The sequence below is a fragment of the Zalophus californianus genome, chromosome 5 (assembly GCF_009762305.2).
Source record: "Zalophus californianus isolate mZalCal1 chromosome 5, mZalCal1.pri.v2, whole genome shotgun sequence".
In the NCBI taxonomy this organism is placed as follows: domain Eukaryota; kingdom Metazoa; phylum Chordata; class Mammalia; order Carnivora; family Otariidae; genus Zalophus; species Zalophus californianus.
The window spans coordinates 49,805,178-49,812,344 of NC_045599.1; positions in this window are offsets into that span (position 1 = coordinate 49,805,178).

A 7,167-nucleotide genomic window follows, 5' to 3' on the forward strand; every position below is an offset into this window, starting at 1 on the left:
ATGGGGAACTTTACAAGGGAGGGGTTGGGCTGTCACTACATGAACCCTCTGATAATCTTAGCATCACCAAGAGTGGAACAACCAGACATGTGGGCCTCCTCATACAATGGTCTAGGAAGCTCACAGTGTCTCTGTGAAGTGTTCTTGCAGCAACAATTTTTTTTTTAAGATTTTATTTATTTATTTGACAGAGAGAGAGACAGCGAGAGAGGGAACACATGCAGGGGGAGTGGGAGAGGAAGAAGCAGGCTTCCTGCCAAGCAGGGAGCCTGATGTGGGACTCGATCCCAGGACCCTGGGACCGTGACCTGAGCCAAAGGCAGACGCTTAATGACTGAGCCACCCAGGCGCCCTTGCAGCAAAAATTTTTTTAAAAATGAATATAATAAAGTCTCTGGAGTTTACTTCCAACAGTAGCAAATATGGGAGATAGAGAAATAAGTTAAATGATGCCACAAAGAAGCAAACAGATAATTTCAGAATGTGGGACATTCTTCAGGGCAGCTCACCTGGTTTCTGCCACTAGTTAAGAGCAGTGGGTGGAGAAAAGCTGCTCCAGATTGGGCTGCACAATAACCAGATGCCATGTGTTTGCATCCTGCTTTGAACAAACCAACTATGAAAAGGCTTTTTTTTTTAATTTAAATTCCAATAGCCAACCTATAGAACATCATAGTTTCAGATGTAGTGTCCAAGAATTCATCAATTGCATATAATACCCAGTCCTCATCACAAGACTTTTTCAAAAAAGATTTTATTTATTTAAGAGATAGAGCAGAAGTGGGAGGGGCAGAGGGAAAGGAGGAAGCAGACTCCCTGCTGAATAGGGAGCCCAACAGGGGGCTCGATCTCACAACCCTGAGATCACGACCTAAGCCAAAACCAAGGGTCCGACACTGAACCGACTACACCACCCAGGCACCCGTATGAGAAGATTTGGGTTTTTTTACTAATCTGAGAAACTTTATTAAGGAATGGATTTTAGATCATATAAAGGCATTGTTAAATTTTTGGTGCAATAATGGCAGCATGAGTGTTATTTAAGAGTTCCTAATTTGGGGGGCACCTGAGTGGCTCAGTCGTTAAGCATCTGCCTTCGGCTCAGGTCATGATCCCAGGGTCCTGGGATCGAGCCCCACATCAGGCTTCCTGCTCGGCGGGAAGCCTGCTTCTCCCTCTCCCACTCCCCCTGCTTGTGTTCCTGTTCTCACTGTCTCTCTCTGTCAAATAAATAAATAAAATCTTATAAATAAATAAATAAAAGAGTTCCTAATTTGGGGCACCTGGGCAGCTCAGTGGGTGTGACAGACTCTTGATTGTGGCTCAGGTCAGGATCTCCAGGTTGCAGGATCCGCCCACATCTGGCTGGCTTGGGCTCCGTGCTCAGCATGGAGTCTGCTTGGGGTTCTCTGCCTCTGCATCTGCTCCTCCCCCAGCTTGCTCTCTTTCTCTCTCTCTCTCTCTCTCTCTCTCTCTCTGTGAAATGAATAAATAAATAAATAATAAATAAATAAATAAATAAATAAAATCTTTAAAAATTAAATTAAAAAATAAAGTTCCTAATTTTAGAAATTCATAGGTCAGGAATGCAGGGATGAGGTGACTTGATGTCTGAGATGTACTTTTTGAAATTTCAGCAAAGGCAAAAACAGGCACAAATAAATATTGCAAAATTTTATAGTTATGTGATTATGATTATATGTAATTATAATCAGGGTGAAGGGTATATGGAGGTTTATTGTACTATATTTGCTATGCTTATGTGTGTTTGGATTTTTTTTACACATATTCCAAATGGGAGAGAGAGAAAAGAAGGCAAAAAAGAACATATACTAAAATGAGAGGACATGTAAACACTTTAAAACCTAAGAACCAAAGCTTAAACAACTTTTAACTTTTTATAGGAGCTCACAGGTTTCAAATATCCTATTATGGAGGAAAAACATTTCATGAGAAAACGATACAATGAAGTGTGTGTATATGTGTCTGTGTTTACATTTCTAATTCCTTAAAGAGCGAGCAACAAATCTAGTCTTTAACAAAATGATAAAATTCCTATATCCTATAGGGTATGTTCCTAGACAGACAACCCCCATGCAATATATGAGATTAATATTTTAATCTTACTGCATTTTTAACCCCCCCAAATGTCTTCATTTGAAAATAACAGTTAATAATTATTGGGGCATCTGGGTGGCTCAGTTGGTTAAGCGTGGGACTCTTGGTTTTTACTCAGGTCATGATCTCAGGGGTGTGAGATGGAGCCCCACCTTGGGTTCTGGGCTCTCTGAGGAGTCTGCTTGAGGTTCTCTCTCTTCCCCTTTCCCTCCCCCTCTGCCCTTCTCCCCACTCGCACTCTCTGTCTCTCAAATAAATAAATAAAATCTTTAAAAAAATAACAATAATTATTGCCTATGTAAACAGCAAACAGAGATACAGCTTAGAACAAATGTATTATTAGTTCACTGTAATTGTATACGTGGGGATTCAAATGTACCAAACTAAACAAGAACTGGTTTGGTACCTTGCCCTGCATTACAAAATGCCAGATCCCTGGGAATTAGAAGACCTGAGATTCATCCCTCCCCTGCCATGACGTATTATATGACCTTGGGCATGTTCATTCACTTCTCTTGGCCTTGTTCCCCCTTCTACTGAACGTGCATAATACTTTCCATCTACTTACCTTGGGGAAATGGTGAGGACTAATGAGAAAACATCAGTAAAGTGCTTTGAGCTCCTTAGGAAAAAAAATACTGTTTCACTATTACAGTGTATTACATTTTTATTTTGACAGAGAACCATATAAAGCTTCTGAATTATAGACAACAAACCAAGCTTTACAGTCATCAACAAACACCATGTAAATCACATTTCCTAACAAGGAATGCCATCCAAATAACTTTTTAATTGAACTCAGATTCAATTCACATTTAAACCTCATAGTTTCACTAGAAAGGCTGTGTAAATTGCAATTAAGCAGAGATTTGCAAGATTTCAGCTATTCACTTAAAGGTCTAGAATGAAAGGTTTTAAAACCCTGAATTCCAGCTGGATGTGACTGTTACAGATTCTGATTTTAATTGAGATAACCACATGGGAGCAGAATAGGTTAAAATTAGTAATTACTTTAATTTTAATTCTTAAACAAAATTACTTTCTAATCTCCCCATGGGTAGGAATAATAAAAAAAAATTAAAATGTCCAGGGAATGTTGATTCTTCACCTAGAAACACTATTGGCAGGGATATTTCTAAATTCTCCTTCAATTAAGGGAATGGAATGTATAATAAATGCATTTTAATATATCAACAAATCATTCTGGGTCCTGAAATGCTGAAAAGCACAAACACATGGTTTTAGTTTAAGTAAGAGAGGTTGAAAAAATACTTTTTCTTTCACTTTTAACTCCTTCCTCCTTGATCTATAAATTCAAGAATATTTAGGTAAAGCCAGTCACTGGCTTAGAACCCTCCAGTGGCTTCCCAGTACCCTGTTTATTCAACTGAACTCCCCAGCACAAGCTGAAGGCTTTGTACCATCAGCTCCCGCCCACTTCCTTGTGCTCATCTGCCCTGCCACATTGTTTTTTCTTCTGTTCCTTGAACTTGCAAATTTATTCTTTGCACTTGCTATTCCTTCCAACAGGATTATTCTTCCTTCATTTCTTTACATGCCTGCCTCCTTTTCATTATTCACATCTCAGCTCAAAAGTCCCTTCTTTAAAGAGGCCTTCGTTGACCCCCTATTGTAAGCAGCCCCCTCCCTCCCCCCACCCTCTATCACATCATCCTGTTTTGACACCATAACATTGATCACTTTCTGATTTTATCTTCTTGATTTATTTGTTTGCTTGTTGTCTGACTCCTCCCTTCTCTACAGCAGGGGCTTTATCTCTTGTTTGCCTCAGTTTCTGGCATATTCCCATAAAAATATTCTAACTGTTCAACCCTTCCATTCAAAACCTCTGTCACTACATTGTTCTGTAGCACTAATCTTCTCCTATCTGTTTTTCTGGAATCTAAGGTTGAAACCATCTAATCCCTAGAAGAATACTCCAACAAGGAAAAGAAAAGCAAATTCACTCTGCCTAGTTTATAACCTAAAAAATACAAGTTTTGAAGATGAAATTATTTCTTTTGGAATCGGGGATTAGGGGCTTTTTACAAGTCACATGCCTCAGATCCTTAAGGAAACAACTAGCTCTCAAGTCAGTTTAATCTAGGCCAGGCTCTACCAAAAATCAGAGTCTTGATTTCCTCCAATCTGGCCTAGGTCTACAGGTTTACTTGCTAATCCAAGCAGTCAGAATAACTTAACGTTTATTTATAAATGTTCCAGCAGCCAGGGAACCTGTTATTTCTATAACTTTTTATTCGTTCATTCAACAACTGTTAGTTGAGAAATACTGGCTCTAGAACTTTACTAGGTTCTTTACAAGACCTTTACAATATCACTTTAGAAGCGATGTAAAAGTAGACAAGACACTATTTGTCCATAGGGAGCTACTGATCTAGTAGAAGGACACAGACAAGTAAACCAAAAAATGAAAACACAAGGGTAAGTGGGGAGCATTACAGGAATATAGTAAGGTACCTTACTCAATCTAGGGCAGGAGTGATTCTGGGAAGGCTTCCCAGGGAACATGCCACTTACACTGAGATCTGAGACTGAGTGTAGCAGATAACCAGTATCAGGTGATGCAGAGAAGCCGAAGTGTTCCAGGTGGTGAGTGTGGTATATACAAAGACCAGGAAATAATAGAGCACGCAAAAAGAAGCTCATTGTGGCCATGACAAGGTTTGGGGGAAGGGGAGGTGGAAGGGGGCTGAAACTGTAGAAATGATTAGGGACCAGATCATGAAAATCTTATAAAGCCAGGTTGAGAAATTTGGACTTAATTCTGAGGGCAGTGGACATCCAATACATCATTTGTAGTACAAGAGTGACATGATCAGATTTGTGTTTTAGAATGATCACTCTAGCTAGATTAGATCTTCAAGGACAGAGACCAAAGGCAAGGAAGTGATTTAGAAAAATTTTGCAGTAATTGAGGTGAGAAATGTTAGTGGTCTAAACTGTGAGTGGCAATGATGATGAAGAGAAGTGATTTGAGATCTGTTTAGCAAACAAAATCAACAAGACTTGACATTTGGATGTGGGAGATGATGGACAGGTATGGGTCAAGATAATAGGTTGCTGGCTTGGGAAACTAGGTCAATAGTGGGGCCATTCACTTGGGTAAGAAATTAAAGATGAAAGAAGAAATTAAAGTATGGAAAGACGGTAAGTTTTGAATACATAGCATTGAGGTGCTTCTGGTACATTCAAATTGAGAAATTTAGCAGGCAGTTTGTTGTCGGGGACTCAGGAGAGAGAGATCTGTCTGGGTAAGAGATGGAGAACTGGGAGCCATTGGTGTAGAGGTGGGAACTAAAGCCACAAGACTGGATAAGATCTACTGTTCTTCATGGGGTATAGTGGACAAAACAATCAGTTGACTTTTTTAGAAAGCAATTGATTTTTCCAATGAGAATGGCTAGAAAAGAATAGAAATATGCTACCCGAAAGACTGAAGCAGTGTATTATTACTACTCTCAGAATTTAGAGGCTTTTAAGTTCAAGGCTAAGTGCCCAAGATGGCTCAAAAGTTCAAATGACCAAGTAGTGAACAGGTAAGAACACTGTCTTTTGAGCGGGGGCGGGGGGGGGGGAGGGTCCTACATTATTGATTGAGAGAGCTCATGCTTCTTCCCATATTTCTTCCACCTAATGAGCTTTTAAACAAGCGCTCTAAAATGTACAAATGATGATTGTACTGGCTATTTCTCCCAGAATATTACCTCTGTCCTTCCACTTCCAAGAGTTCAGCGCCCCTACGAACCAGTATAGCGGCTCTCAGGCAAACTGTCAAGAAATGAAGTTAACTTTGCTTTACTTGAAGGGCCATTTTCCAAGATATTTGTTTAAACTTTTATAAAGGAAAAAGACACATAAAATCTGGAGACTTTTTGTTGGGCTAAGAAATGCTACAGGAAAAAAGAATGGAAGGTAAAAATGGTTGTTGAGTTTCTTTCTTGTTTTCTCAGGTATCACGAACATGAGAAGGAAATAAGAGCATTTACAGAATACCTACTTTCTCTACCATTACCTAATGTAAGCAAATAGTCACAAAATCTAGTACCATCTGCAGGCTCTTGGAAACTGATTTCTGTCATATCCCATTTGTGTAAGATGTGTAGTTATGTCAGAAGCCCTAATTCATGTTCTGAATGTCCTGAAACATACACATGCAGATTAAGACAAAAATTGGTAGCCACACAAGGAATAATGATCTGAAGACTATGTACAAGCTTTCTATGGAATTACATCCAGAAAGAAGAATCGCATTCCTGTTAAAAGACTAGAAGCAGAGCCATTAATGCTAGGTTCCTATGGGGACAGTATGTCACCCAAAGTTAAGACAAGAGTGTGTTGATTCACTTCATAAATTGAGAACTCAGAGACTTCAAGCATCGGGAGAAAAGAAAAAGATACATTAAATACATCAGACCTATTTTTAAAGTTTATTGATTTTTGTTAATTATATGAAAAATACAGCCCTCCTCTTTGTAGAAACATTGGAGGAAAAAATTAAAGAAAACAAAAACTATTCATAATCCCACATCCACCAACCTTAATATTTTGTTGTGCTTTCTTCCATTCTTTTCTCTGTGTAGGTCTATGTTTATGTGAGTTCACGTGTATTTAAGACATATTCTTATATTACAGCTTATCTGATATGCTAGTAAGGCTTAAGATTGTTGGCTATATCTAATTTCATATTTGCTTTTTCCCTGAAAAGGAAGAAAAATGTTTCAAATTTTAAATTGAGGAATTATAATGTGTGATTTTATAAGAATTGAATTTCATACCATTTTATTTAGAGGTAAGAGTACTTGTTCATACTAGGATAAAATACTATAAACTGAAAAGAGGTTATTTCAAAGTATTTTGTGCAGAGGTAGGAGCTATAAGAGAAAGAGTGGTGGCAAGCAAGGTGACTTTCAGGAAAATTTAATAAAGTCCTAATCAAATAAATTAGATGTCCAGGTATTCTTATACTATACAATTCTCTAACCACAGAGCCAACCTTATTAATGTGTGTCCTGGATATAAACAGACCCT